Source organism: Anomalospiza imberbis, chromosome 13 (genome assembly GCF_031753505.1).
Source record: "Anomalospiza imberbis isolate Cuckoo-Finch-1a 21T00152 chromosome 13, ASM3175350v1, whole genome shotgun sequence".
Lineage (NCBI taxonomy): Eukaryota > Metazoa > Chordata > Aves > Passeriformes > Viduidae > Anomalospiza > Anomalospiza imberbis.
The window spans coordinates 15690967-15706737 of record NC_089693.1 but is presented as its reverse complement, the minus strand read 5'-3'; the positions used below and the strand labels follow the sequence as shown (position 1 = coordinate 15706737).

The window sequence follows — 15771 nt, the reverse complement described above, 5'->3', positions numbered from 1 at the left end:
AGAATTAGTTCTGAACTGCAGAGGGGAAAAAACAGCTTAATGATCTTAGAATCAAAAAACCACTTAGCCAAAGAAGGACTGCTGTAACGCTTCCTGTTCCACAGCACTGGAATACAGTGTAGCATTTCATTGTGCATATCTATTAAGAAGATAACTAAAATTTGTTATGAATTTTGATCCACCAATACAGAGGACACTGCATTGACTGAAAAAAGGTTATCCAGAATAAAAATTCTAGTATTAAAACTGTAGTTTTTCTTTTAAGTGAACAACATAGCAACAGATAGCAACCACATCTTAAGATAACTGTAAAGCTGCAGGTAAACCATTAAAGCTGCATCGTCCCCAATTGGATGAACTGTCAGCATCAATGTGAGTATCTGGCTTGTACTTTCCTTTGAAAAAGCAAAATGAATGAATTAATTTTTGTCTAGCAACTAGAGTCCTCCTTTTCTGAAGCTAAATGTTTTGCTTCTGTGCCCACCATGGCATGTAATTCTAGTGCTTCCCTTTTAGGAGTGCCAAGTTAACAGAATGGTCTCTGTGTGGTACATAAAAGTAATCATGGCTTGAAATGCATGAGGGCAACTAGCTGCACCCTGATATTGGAATTATCTAAAGCTAATGTTTTCTCTCAACCTCTGTTTTATTTCAGGATAGAACTGGTGGAAGTAACTATACCTACAGTTACCTAACCTTCCTAGACTGACAGCTTGTCAATAATTAGATCAGATTAGTTACTAATTAGGTCAGTACTTGGTCTGCTACTGAAGTTAATGTGTGTGTGGGATCTGCCAAGTTCTTTGAAACAAAAAATTGATGACTAAGTTGAAGATACTGGTAAAACATAAGCAGAAAATTCCCACAATGGGATGACATACTACTGATTGTTTCAAATTTAATTTGCAATAGTCATGTTCATTGAGGCACCTGTAAGATGAGAAATAGGTGAATTACAGACTTTATTAAAAACATCTGAGTTCAGGAAGCTCTAAAATCTTTAAGGTATCTTCAGCATTCTCTCAAGATTGACTAAAACAGAATCTAAGTCCAGTAAATATATTGAGCATCTCAACAAGTTCAAAGTACCCAGGGAGTTAGGGATCTAGTTGCCTATGGAGCCCATTCAGGGAGTGACTTTGTGTTTAAAATTTATTGTTTTAGCCTAGACAAGTGGGGGATGATGATGCCAAAGCAATGTGGAAAAGCTGTCACTGCAAGTAGCTTTCTATTGGTTGGCTCCCAGTATCCCAAATACAGAGACAAATGAGAATGTTTGTTGCCTAAAGGAGAATTTCTTGTAGTCTAACTTCACATGCTCTAATAAAAGGGAGTGCAAAAAGACTGCCAGATATTTTCCTGACTGTTCCAGCAGGTGCCAGATGATTTAGTAGTGAAACATAGCTGTATTTATCATCCTCTAAATAATTCCACAAGGTAAAAAAGTGTTATTGTACCAGTGACACCACACACCAGAAAATCTGCAGTAGGTTGGAAGTGCTCATTGTACCTCCACAGAGACTCCCTGCTCAGATGGCACAGGTCCCACTGCAATTGTGCCTTTTTTTGCCTTTCTTTCTTTTTCTTTTAGTTAGAGTCAACTGAAATGCTGTTCTGAGAAGAAATGGGCTTGCTTATTTTTCTGAACTGAAGATTCTGTATTTGCAGCCATTTAGTGGCTGCTGCCTCTGATAGACTGGATTTCTAAAATCAGGAAATAGGAATTACAGAAATGGCACAACTAATGCTCCATTTCTCCACAACAGCTTCTGCTGCCACAAGAGCCTACTTCCACCATACTGAAATTTAGGCTTTAAAAGAGCCACCAAAAGCAGTATAGTTATTATTGTTCAGGCATTCTTGCTCAGCATTAGACAGCATGGCTCAGCCATGTGTGTATTTGCCTATTAAAAGACCAAAAAAAGTCTCATTTCACTTCCAAGTTTACTTGAAATCTCTTGAACAGTTGGCACGTGATATCTCAGTGTATTGCTGCCAAAGGTAATAAATTTTGTGGTCCTTATAACACGTTTGGGAATAGCTTTAGCATTGGAAATAGAAGGGCTAAGCTGTACTCCGGTCTCTGTACTAGGATGGTCAGTTAACAAAAATTAAGAAATTAATAGAATTTAGCAGATGTATTTTTCAGTAATTACACTGTTGTTTTCTGGATACCCTGAATTTCAGAATGTGTTACCTCTGACCTCACTCATTAGGCATAGTACTTGCCAAGGTAAACTCTAAATTAAAATAAAAATAAAAATTAAATTAAATTAAAAGCTATACTTTTGTACAATGCAAAATGGAAGAAAACAAAAGAAAAAGGAAGATTTTGCTGTTTCCAATGTCATTAAACTTAGGCAGGACACTTAACTTTAAACCGTTGTTTTGAAACCACTTGATTTGTTTACTGCAGAAACAGTATTTTGTTATGGGTGAACTTAGCAATGACCAACTAAGGGATCCCTGTATATTGATTTTTTTTGTTTTATTTAAGAATAAATTTAGATGGATGGATGAATTTGGAACGCTGTTGCTCCATCTTTATCCCTAATTGAGATACTACCATGGATTGTAAGGCTCTGGAGTATAATGATTTGTCAGCACAGGACACAGAGTGGACCAATTTAATAGTTGCTAGAGGGGTTAGGATTCCTACCGCCTTTGATGAAATCTTTTTTAGGTCAGGAACATTTAGAGATATAGAAAAAAAAAATGAAGTAATTGGAGAGAAACCAGATGGTTTGTGGCTAATTTGGAAAAGTACAGATTATTGTTGTGCAGCATCTTATTCATTAAATGAAAAGGCCTTAAGACTTTATAAGGGATAGATTAATATTGATATCACGTTATGATTCACATTGTTTAGTGTGCAAACATCAGCATCCCATATTTCTTCTGCCCATGCTCAGTGCTATCACTGAAGCTACTGTATGAGGAATTACCATGGTGAGTCAGTAGATGACAGCCTTACAGGTACATTTTTCATTTTTGTTTTCCTACTGCAGAAAAACATTTGCCCACTGTAAAATACAAATTCAAGTATTACAGAAGCAGCCAAATGTGCGCTTATAATGGAAATACCATGGGTGAGTGAAGTGTCACAAGCATAAGCTGATCTCTTGTATTCCCTGCCATCTTTTCAGAGCATCTTGCTTTGGCATTTGTACAAGTTCCTATTCATTACAATTACATCATTAAATATAAGTTAATTTTTAAGTTTCTTTACTGTTCCTTTCTGAAGTAATACAGGCATACCAGCTAGCAATCAAGATGTGTTTATTTTAGGATGATAAAGGTAAAATGTTTACACATCTCTAACCAGGTAAATATTATTTTACTCAGATTTATTACAATAATGGCTAAGGACTCTGAACGAAATTGCTGAGCGGTTCATAGGTACTGCAAGGAGCAATTTTTACCTCATACATTTTGTAGCAAAAATAAGCAAGACAATCAAAAGATGAGAGTGCACACACAGCCTGGGAAATGACTCTTTTAGAGGAGCTTTGTAAGAGATAGGTGGACTGCTTAGGAACAGTGTCTGCTGACTGAGCTGACAGATGCTGATCATACACACGAAGGGCCCACATGTCCCAACAGTGAACTATTTTTAATTGAGGAGTATCTGTCATATAACATATATTTAATACAGTTTAATTCTATACAGTTAATACAGTTTAATTCTATTTTATATTTGTGTAATGATATATATGTGTCTAATTTTTGTCGTATTTCAAGATGTCATTACAAATTGTTCACTGTATGTTGCAACTGGTATAGTGTTTTTTTTTTGGTTTTACATGGTGTTCTTAAGGCCTTAACCTTCTGTTGTAGGATGAAGAGATTTAAACTTCACAGCCTGTTGCTGTCACTTGCTGGCATAATTGAGAATATTGTCTGACATTTTTGGAGAATCCTTTCCATTTGGCAGAGATGTTTGGACACGCTTGTTAGGAACTGAACGCTACAAAATAGATGGTCAGCTCTGGAGGGGATTCTTCAACGAGGGAATAGCTGTAAGAAAACAGTGCCAAACAAGCAGCATTTTGCTGAGAGGTTTTCAGAATAACATTCTTGACTTAGAGCCCATTATCTAACAGATGTGTATTGATTTAATAAGCCTCCCTACTGTTTCACTGTAAGCACTTAGTTCTCTCATCTTCAGTGGAGGACGTGAAACAGGAATCTATTAATAAAAAGTCTCTTATTCCAGAAAAACAAGTTGGTGCCCATATTTGTCAAGGACAGTTAAGTATTTCAAAGCTAATTAAAACTTCATTTTTTTTGATTGGGACACTGTGGGCAGGGCCCTCAGCTGGATATAGTGCCTGATATATATACACTGATGTCCTTTTGCTTGACCAAAGAATAACACTGCAAATGATTTAATCTACACTATTTTTTTAACTGGTATAGCTCAAAATGATCTTACAAAATAATATGATTTTCTGTATCTACAGAAGAAAGTACTTCACAACTTGCCACTGTCAAGTTGTTAATTCATTCTCATTTCTTTTTCTAGACACATTTTTAATGTTTTTTCTAGATTATTTTCTACTGAGCAAGAGCAAATAAACAGGAAAGATTAAAATAGGTGTGATTTGGCACAAAATCTATTGAAAGAATTGCATAAGTATGGGAGAGAAGAGGGAGGGCCAGCTGTACTGCAGCTGCAGAGTTCTGTCAGGTTTAGCAACAGATTTGGTTTCTGTGACAAGGCTTTGGTGGTGGGAGGCTCCAGGAGTGGCGTCTGTGAGAAGGTGCCAGAAGTTTCCCCCGTGTCTGATAGAGCCAATGCCAGCCAGCTCTAGGATGGAGCTGCTGCTGACCAGGGCTGAGCCCATCAGCAACAGTGGATGGGATAGAATTTATTCCAGAAGTGGAGGAAAACCTGCACAACAGCCATTGCAGCTGGGGAGATGAGTGAGAATACATGAGAGAAACTCTGGTGACACCAAGTTCAGTGGAGAAGGGGAGAGAGGAGGTGCTCGAGCCACCAGAGCAGATTTTCCTGCAGCCCACTGAAGTCCATGGTGGAGCAGAGATCCACCTGCAGCCCCTGGAGGGAAACCACATCAGAGCAGGATGCCTGAAGGAGGTCGTGACTCCATGGGAAATCAGGACCTATGGAGAAGAGCCCATGCTGGAGCAGGTTTGGTCACAGAACTTGGGAACCTGTGGGGACCCACACTGGAGCAGGATGTGAAGATCTGCAGCCTTGGGATTGGACTCATGTTGGAGAAGTTTGTGCAGGACTGTGTTCTAGGGGAGGGACCCTGTGCTGGAGCAGGGGAGAAGAGTTTGAGGAGTGGTCTCCCTGAGGAGAAGGAGCAGCAGAGGCAGATGTCTGTCTCCTCAGCCTCTTGAGGAGTACTCTTAATGTTTCCCCATGCATATCCCAAAGTAACAAGTCACTTGCGCAAATCTTGTTCAAATGTTACATCCTTTCTTACAGATGCCTCAGTTAAAAACAATGGATTTGCATTCCTGTATTTCATATTTCTGTCATGCATAAAACGTAAAGCACCCTAAGTCCAACACGGGAAGAATTCCATAAAACACAGCTCTTTGGAGGTAATGAAAGCTTGTGTGGGTAGTTCAGCAGCTGTTTTGAACATTGGATCTCTTCTTTCATCATCTATTACTACTTTCTATAAAGTTTCAAGTAATTTGCTTCTCTGAATCAGGCTATAAAGCTTTTAACTATAAAACTGATCTCCTCATAAAGTACATATGTTTTAATGCTGTAATTACCTGGGGCCTGATCTTCCAACCCTTGACAGCCTAAGTAATCTGTACACAGCTGTCTAATCTTTGTGACTGAATACAGGGAGAGTCAAGTGATTCCAGAATATCTACTAGGTCTCTACTCAACTTTCCTAAATTACATTTGGTTTTCACATAGATAAGTGATCTAAGTGAAGGGTTAACAGTGTTCTGTCTCTCTCAATTTGATATTTGGAAAACAATTATAATTCAAAATGTTTCTTCTAGTTGAGACTCCTTAGGAAAGACACATACATAGCCTAGAGCTAGAAATCCAACTTTGCTTTTAAATGCAAATATTTTAACAAGTATAACACACAGAAGCATGAACTATCAATTATTACTACTAGGCATATGTAAAACATCTTGTTTATCACAAAGAGACCAAATTAGGCTAAAAATAAAACAGAAATTTGTAATTGAAATGTTGCCTGTTCTCCTTTAAAACTGCCCATTGTTCTTACCAGAAGTAGCCTTCAGGTTGTCTTGATGCATCTAAATAGATCTTTCAATAAGAAAAGATGGGAACTGCCAGTGTTGGCAGACTGTTTGTCATGCAATGAGACTTCCTGGGAACGGTGTTAGAACAGTGCATTATTTACAGCACCAGCCTGTCATTTAAGAGTTAAGGCTTTGTTTCTCCTTACTTTCATTCTCTAGAGGTCTTGCTGGTACTTACAGAATGACAGGAGGAAGTTTCAAGTCGGGGAGAGGGCATTTCCCAGCTGACCTACCAACACAGGAATGTAGACAAAAGTCCATAGAGATTTTGAAAGTGTTAACTTCAGCAGATATTTTGAATCCAAATTTAACAGCATTCAACTGAAGATGAAACAAATGCAAGTTTCAACAAATGTTGGATTTATTTTTTCAGTACAGTACTGTCTCAGCCTTAGTCAAGTCAAATTCTACTGTCTATCTCCATCCCCCAGAAAACCTTGTTCTGAGACAGTAATACCTTGGGGGTTTGGTTGATTTGTTTGTTTTTCTAGGCTACTACTACTTATCTTTTAGAGCTATGGCTGAATTGAGTCCTCAAGGTGATTTAGTTGCATCACTTTGTAGACATGACAGCGTTTTACCAATACTTTCCCTCTCTCAAGGGCAGTTGGTAGGTTTTGACCAGAAGATAACTGTTTTAATGACCCTCAGTGCACCTTCAGGATGTCCCCTTGAACAGCTGCACTCACAGGAGCCCCATGACAGCTGGATGTGTGCATGGCACAGTGCTGTGACTCGTGTGCTCGGGGAACAGGGCCTGAGGAGTTATCCCTGGAACCATTCTGGGAAGTCAACGCTGCACTGCAGCAGCCCATTACTTCCCCTGTCCCCATGTCTGCAGAGCTCCTCTGGGACTGGAGCTCTCTAATCCTTCTTGTTTATTGGACTGTCTTGTTTTGTCCTCTTGTTTTGGTACAAATTTTTGTACATTGGCCTCACTATGGACTAAATTCAGAGCTCCCTGTCGCTACTGGGGTTCTGTATATTACACCAGGCCCCCTGATTTGTTTGAGGTATTTATAAAGGTTATTTCTCTTATATCAGATACAGTTTCACCTTGGAATTTACAGTGGTCATAATTGAATCTATTTAATGTTGACAAGATTGATATTGTTGTTTAATACCTATTTTACAAAACAATATGTCTAAGTACTATTATTTAAAGATATATGGTCTGCATTGTTTCACAGTCTCTTCTCTCTTACTGATGACTTTTATGTTTTTTCAGGTTCTGAGGGTTTAGATGTCAGAACACAAACTTTTTTCTACTCTAGACTTGTTGGAATAAAAGAAAGGCTACCTCTAAACAAGGCTGTCTCAAGAAGTTTCAATATTTTTGTTTAGTGTATGCCCTGCCCCATCATCAGCTGCTTCTAATTTCTCTAAGAGCATACAATTAAGGAGACTTGGCTCAGCTGCAGAGACTTTCACTTCAACTCATTAAGTGGATAACAGCCCAAATAATATTTACCTCTGTCAAAATAATAGGTCCTCTACTAGGTGGTGTGTGATTTTATATATAAACACACAGCTATTTCTGTATTTATCAGACACCTTGTACATGTATATATGGCATCTGATTTTGCATTTTAGTACAGTCCAAGAGTAGAAGTCAGACCATACCCCTTTGTGTCATTCTGACTTCAAAAGGACATAAAATAGCCCTCACATCTCCATATCACTATCCAAAGTCTCTTCTTTTTTGTTTGGTTTCTTGTACTGGAGAGAAAGGAGTGTACCTGAGGCAGTCAGTTGTTTCTATTCTCTGTATTGTTTGATATGTGATGAGCTTGGTTATCAGATCTCAGTGTGCAACCAAACATGGCTTCACTTGCTACAGAAAGTGCTTATCTACAAGGAGACAAATATGCCCTCTACTGACTTCATCTGTGGCTAGAGTTTAAAAGCTGCTGTCAGAGAGCACACAATGGAACTGTTTGCAAATAAAGGAAATTAAAATAAACATCTTTTATCATAAGAAAGCAATTAGTGTTGACTCACAGCTTCACTTGGTTTTTCTTTCCTGACCTTGACTACATTGTGATGGTTTTGTGCTTCCTCGGACAGTTTCTACTTGCATCTGCATTGATTAAACCTTGATCTCATTTATTATCTCAGGAAATGGTCTCAAGGTCACAGGGCTGGAAATTTAATTATGGTGGCAGTATATTAAGTGGCACATTTAAAGATGCTGAATCGTAGTAATTAATTTTTTGGATGGTGGTCTCTAGGGAACAGGTTTTCTCTACACTGGGTGTTTAGACATCCATCATGGCCATTCAGCTTGGCAGCTGTCTTTTAGCTTTAAACTGCATCATTATTCATCTTTTATGAGTGACTTTAAAAACACTAGACAACTATATCCTTTTTTATTGTAATATATGTCAGATGCTTGTATTAAGCTATACTTCACCTTTGCTATAAAACATTAACAGAGGTTGCTAGCAGCTACCTAGGCTGGCCTCTAAATTGAGACAACAATTACCCTTCGCTGACATCTAGTGTCAAGACATGAGATATAGCTGAAGTGCCAAATCCATTGGCCTGGAAATCCTGCACTTCCCCACTGATTCAGGCTCACCCAAGAACCTGCAGCACTGGACATAATTAGTGGACACGAGGGATTAACTTGGCACACAATGTTGACTTTGTAGCAGCACTAGGTTATAGGATGAAATGCAGCACTGTCAAGGTCTTAAAAAGCTTGTAATGTTTAATGAAGGAATGGTCATTAAACTTGCTGGATCAAATATTAGGCAAGATGGAACTGGGAGGTATTTAATAAAGAGGCCTGAAAATATGAACTAAATTACATATATTCATTTAAACTGCTGGCTAAAGCCCAGCATATTTCAAAATAATTCACTGCTGGTTTAAGCTAGATGGTATAAACTGGGAAGGAGAAAAGTAAGCAGGTTTTAGCTTTCTGCATAACTTTACAGATTTTTTTTTCCTACTGTAGATTTATTTTTCTTAAATGAAATACTTTAAAGTTCACACATTTTGTTGGGACTGCAAAAAAATAAGTTCTCTAGGCAATGAGTGTTAGAGTTCTCAAAGTGAACAAGATCTTCAAGTGAGGCTTTTCATACTCTTTGTCAAGCTTAATCTTCCAGGATCAATACCAAAATATTAAACAGTGGATTTAAAAAATATTGTTACAGGAGTTGGTCCTCATACCAGTATATTAATAACACTATTTTTTACAGGCTGAGGTGAAGGTGATCTCTTAAAGCAGCTGGGACAGTTGGAGAATGGAATTAAATTCTAGGTACAGAGTATTGAGTGTAGCATTTCTCCTGCACCTTGTCACCTCCTGAATCTCACTAGACATAGTTTTTCAGCTATAAAACCTTTGTGCTTGCAGTATTGGACCTTCTCTTAAATTCGTGTTGGGAATCCATCTAGTTATTTGTCCTATTTGGCCTTTCTGGAACAGTAATCTTCTTCTGGAGAGATGAGCTAGATCTCCTTTTCGTGCTGTGTTTTGTGATTAGAATTATGCGATTGTGGGTGAGATGTTTAAATGCAGTGGAGCTGAGAAAGACTCATCTTCCCAGGTGTATGTGTCATCTGAGGGCACCTTACTTCCCTGGGCTCACTCCAGCAGCTCCATATGCTCAGCCCCGGGCTCTTGCTCATTCAGAGGGTTTGTAGGCAGCATTGGTAAATGCTGGGCATGTCATTCCTCCACCCATGGTCTGTGTTCCTACAGTTTGAGAAGAAAACAGCAGGTAGGACAGCAGGATTATGGGGAGAGAAGTGAATGATGGATCTCTGAAGTGAGATATATGAAGGCACAGAGCATTTCTCAGCTTCACTTGGGTTTGATCACAGAGTGACTACAAAGGACAACCCCAGAAGTGTCACACAATGTAGATTGTCTCAAAGCTGGAGAGTGAGCACAGCAGATAATCTGGATGAGGTCAGTTGAGCCACAGACAAGCCTGCTTTGAAATGGAAATGAGTAATACCACAGTGGCTTCTTACAGAGCTGCATAGGAAGCTTTGGAGGTGTCCACATTTCATCAAATTGAAGAGGTGCAGAGAGGTGGGAGATGGCCGATACCTAGTCGAGTCAATTTAAACAGGAAGTGTTTGCAAGTATAGTGCTCAGTCTGGTTTCCATCTACATGTGATTGAAAACTCCTTGGTAATTCTCTTATAAAAACAGACTGTAAGCTTGTAACTTAGCTCTCTCCTACTTTTAAATATTGCAACAGAACATAGAAATGGGAATAAGGTATCCTGATCACTCCTGTGGAGCATCATGGTTATGTTCTAAGTGCACTAGTCTGTTCTAAATTATTGGATAAATTGCATGTATGTATGGTTGCACATCTAGCCAAGCAAATCAGGGCTAGCTACAGCTGCAAAAACAGGGTAGTTAAAATAGCTTTTTCCTCCCCATGGGTTTCTGAAGAAGCCCCTTTTTCAGAATCCACTGGATTTTGTGAAGAAACAAGCAAATTGCAATATAAGAAATATGGTGGAATTGCAGTATTTGATGGATATAGGTGAGTACTGATACCTGGAACATAGTAAGTACCAAAAACGTTTAAGAGGATATATGGATATTCTTTTTCTCAAGTTTGTTATCTATCTTATTGTAACCCATTTCAACAAAAAGCATGTAGATATTTTGGTTGTAACTCTCTAATGCTGTTGGCCCGTTCACAAATGGTTTGAATATATCTGCATGTAAATATTGCCATCCATTTGTACATTTGTGATTATTTGCAATGGAGTGGGGACGAGCTCTTTAGAAAGTTTAACTTTTGGACTATGTAGAAGAGATAATATCAGTATAGCTGAAGCAGCAATGTTGGAAGAGTGATAGGTGTATAATAAATAATCCATAGGTTAGGATAAATTAATGTAAGTAATTAGATGAGTAGCTTTGCACAACAAGTGGAGAAACAGAATAAAATAAACATTAATGCTAACTTCAGAAGAGGCTCGTGGTACCAAATTACATATTCACCATGAACTGCTTCTTCTGCTGCAGTCATGACATACATTCTATTCAGATTACCTTACTGCTGGATTAAGTCACTAGCATTGCTATTGAAATCAAGATAGCAAATGTTTCCATAATTCATTTGCAATTTATGAATAGCAAAATTAGTCTGTTTTGTTGGTTTTATGTCAACAAGCTCAATAAAACCACTTATTTCTCCTGTCTGGAGGCTTTTTTAACCTAAAATGCTACAGCAGAAGAGCAGCAGTGATAGAAAATTGTTGCACTTGAGCACCCTTTGCAACAGACTTGCAGATGTTTGATAAATTAGAACTTCTACTGCTGAAAGGTTGGATTTGTAACCAGTCACAGGAGGTTTGAATCCAATCGGTTGTAAATCATCAGAACTTTTAAATGACATATAAGTTTTTTTCTCTGCTTTTAAAGCCTCTCCTACATTAAACCACCATGTCATTCCTGTATTGACTTCTTGCAAATGTCTTGTTGGAGTAAAGATTTTTTAAAAACATTTGAAGCCATTAGTCAGTACATTGGCTTTACTTTTGGGGTAATTTTGAATGCCACAATTTTAGCCCTTATCAGAGAAAGTTCTTTCAGATGAGGTAGGTAATAATTGGATTTCTGTGTATACGAACTATCTTTCAAAGCTGTTTCGGTGCATACTCACATGACTGATATCCTCATAACCATCCACCCTGAACTACATTCAACTTTCCTAAATGAGATTTTATTGGAACTGATTATGATTAGATAAATGGGTGACTTCACTAATGTATAATACACTTTTCAATTATAGAGTATGTATGATAATTTACATTTCTTGTTTGATAGTATGATATTTATGTGACATATTCTGGATGAGATCTGCTGCTGTTTATATAATGGCCTTTTCTTTTAAATTAAATATGCTTTCATCTTCTTTCAATATATTTAATTTTTTAGGATAAACAAAGACATTACAAGTCCACCTTAATTTACCCTTCAGTGGAATTAAATCTCTTGGTGGATAAATTCTGGTCCCCAAATTTGTTGCCTGAGGAGATAAATTCTATCATCAGATGAACATAATGTGGCTTGGAAGTTCCCCAGTTAAGTGACTGCAGAATCAAGCAGCCATTATCAAACTGACAACTGAGAGACTGTTAGAGAAAAATGGAATTTGACGGAGAAACAGGGTTTCTTCTTTCTTGCAATAAATCTGATTTATGCCTCCTGGGTTAACAGTTTTCTTTACATGTAGAGGTTTTGTAGGATGCATTGCTAATTTTGAGGTAGGTGAGAATTAGAGCATCTTTCCTGGTAAAGAACCTCTGGCCAGGGGAAATAAAAAAGTGTTTAATGTACTTTATTTTTCCTGCTAATAGTTTTTATCTGGTGTGAATAGTTTTTATCTGGTGTTATCTGTTTTTATCTGCCAAAGAAATGGCATTCAGTTGGAAAAGAGACATTGTCTACAGATGTATCAATAAATTGTATCACTAAATAGTTTTCAAACTTTATGTTTAAAAAAAAGAAAAAGGTTAAGACTTGCGGTTCATATCTGTAATGAATAAAGAATTTTGGAAACTATCATATCACCAAATTTAATTTTAAAGTGGTCAACATACTAGAGGAATACATTTTCCTAATTTTATATAATCTCTCTGTATGTTTTCAGGAGTTCACTGACAACACAACGCTGGGAGGAGCAGCTGATCCCCCAGAGAGCTGTGCAGCCTTGGGAGGGACCTGGCCAGGCTGGAGAGATGGGCACAGTGGCTGAAGTTCAGCCAGGGCAAGCGCAGGGTCCTGCACCTGGGGAGGAACAACCCCAGGCACCAGCACAGGCTGGGGCCAGTCTGCAGGGAGGCAACTCTGCGGAGAAGGACCCAGGGCTCCAGGTGGAAAATGAGCTGTCCCTGAGCCAGCAGTGCCCTGTGGGCCAAGGAGGCCAATGGGATCCTGGGGGCATCAGGAAGAGCAGTGCCAGCAGGACAGGGAGGTGATCCTGCCCCTCATCTCAGCTCTGGTGAGCCCACCCTGGAGTGATGTGCCCAGTTCTGGGCTCCTCAGGACAGAGACACAATGGAGCTCCTGGAGGGGTCCAGGGGGAGCACATAGGTGATGAAGGGACTGATGCACAGGAAGTTCCACCTCAACATGAGGAAGAATTTCTTCACTGTGCAGTGACTGAGCACTGGAACAGGCTGCCCAGAGAGGGCGTGGAGTCTCTCTCATGGGAGATAATCCAGAACCCTCTGGACACAAGCCTGTGCCATGTGCTTTGGGATGATCCAGCTTGAACAGGGAGGTTGGACCAGATAACCCACTGTGGTCCCTCCCAACATTTAAACATTCTGTGATTCTATGATCAACAAGATTTCTTGAAAGAAAATCATTCAGGATGTAATAGAAGTATAAGAAAGTTCAGGATAGAAACTGATGTGTCAGAAATCCATGAATGCCCCACAGTAGCCTTCCCAAAAGGAGAAAACCCAAAAAAACAGATGAGCTGTGCAGCTGTAGTGAGGTGATCCCATTGTGTTCCATTGCCCAGTACTGGTTTCTTTTGGAAGTGATAGTTTTTCCAGTCAGGCACTGTGGCCAGTTGCTGACATGGGACAATACTGATAATCTCTTTGTGTCTTTGTGTGTGTGTGTGTATATTTATATATTTATATATAGTGTACATATATTTACATGCACATACAGTGTCCTAAAACCTGATAGGAATTCCAGCATCTCTATAACATATACAATGAATTTATGTTTAGTCAGTATGGAACTGACATATGATACCAATACATGTCTTTTAATCCCTTAAAGGGTTTTTAAAAAACCCAAACCTGATGCTTTTGCAGAAGTTTTGCAACAAACTGAGAACTCACGGATACGTCTTTATGGAACTTGGAAGATTGTGACAACATTTTTCTTTTTGCCCCCTCCCTTCATGGCAACCAACAGAGGCAATTGGTAGTAGACTTATTTCACATTTCAAATTTTCAATTGTTTTGACTATCCTTCTACTTCCAATCATTCCTGGCACAAGTCCACTGGACTTAGAGAAGGAACAAAGCCAGCTCTGGGGAAAGCTCAACAGGGCCATTTGAATATGAGCACTGAAATGTCTAAGGTTAAGATTGGTTAATAAAACATAATTGTGTGTATTTTTTGCTTCCATAAACTGTTTTATAACTTTATTCCAGTTAATATCCTTGTTGTGGGATTGCTGCCATGGGTCTGTAACTTGTAAAAATATGTGAGTTAACAAACGTCTTTCACTTGCCTTTTGCCAAGTTACTGAATTACACTGATAGCTGATTGCAGCCTACTGTTTTATTAGGACAGTATTTTCTTAGCTATTGACAGATACATTAATGACAGTGATGAACAACTAGCAGTTTTAGATTGAACTTAGGAATTATTTTTATAGTGGAAATTATTTTTTCCCAATTTAAAGTTTAGTAAGCATAATAGTTTTAAACTAAAAGAGGATTGATTCAGATCTGATATGTGCAAGAAGTTCTTTATGATGAGGGTGGTAAAGAACCAGAGCACATTCACCAGAGAGGTGGTAGATGCCCCATTCCTGGAAACATTCAAGGTCAAGTTGGATGGGGCTCTGAGCAACCTGATCTGGTAGAAAATAACCCAGTTCACTTGGAGGGGTGTTGGGCTAGATCTGTGAATGTCCTTTCTAACCCAAACTATTCTATGACTCTAACTCACCCTAAGTAATTTGAAAGAAGATATCCATATCAAGCTTTTTGTCAAAGAGGGAGGAGTAAGATAAATACTTTGGGATTTCTATTCATTTAACTCGCACAGCTCTTTGAGGAGTGGCATCCTCTTCCTTCTGTTTCTTAAAGTTCCCAGAAGAGTGAGGACAAAGTACAGCCAAAGAAGTGTCCTTGTCTTAAAACCGATGAAGCATACCAGTTACATAGTCGGTACTCCCTACAACGTTTCATTATGTAGGATTGGGAAGCAGGAGCTACAAAATGTTAAGCTAGAGGGCAAGCTGTGCTATAAAATGCTGTTTTGGAGGCAATCTGCATCTGAGTTAGCATGACTATTACGTCTGCTAGTCACTCACTTGAAGGTCAAGTGATTGTCTTGTGGGAGCCAGTGACTCCAAGCTGCTCTGGTGTGATACGTGGATGCTGCCCTCCAGAGAAACCCGAGGTTAACAATCCAGATGGTGGTCTGAGGAGCCCTATGGAAAGCTTACAGAGAAGGCTGGATCCCATCTCTGTTCTCTCGCTGTAAGTCAAATCAAATGGCAGAAATGATGTAATTTTAGACTTCAGTGAGTAAGCACATGTAGGCTGGAAAAAAAACAGTTTCATGCATGATGCAATTTGTACAGTTAGAAATGGTAGTTCAGAGGAGGGAAAGCAGACCAGGTTGCTCAGAGTCCCATCCAACATGGCCTTGAACACTTCCAGGGATGGGGCATCTCTGGGCAATCTGTGCCAGGGCCTCACCACCCTCACAGGGAGAATTTCTTCTTAATATCTACTCTAACCCTGCCCACTTTC

At 38.9% G+C, this 15771-nt stretch overlaps 1 long non-coding RNA gene across 1 annotated transcript; it reads left to right on the top strand.

The window, feature by feature from the left end:
• The first annotated feature begins 10682 nt into the window (after positions 1-10682).
• Positions 10683-14742, top strand: LOC137482049 (uncharacterized). Its single transcript, XR_011003853.1, has 2 exons — positions 10683-10787; positions 12909-14742. It is a non-coding gene; the product is annotated as an uncharacterized lncRNA (long non-coding RNA).
• Positions 14743-15771: the final 1029 nt, after the last annotated feature.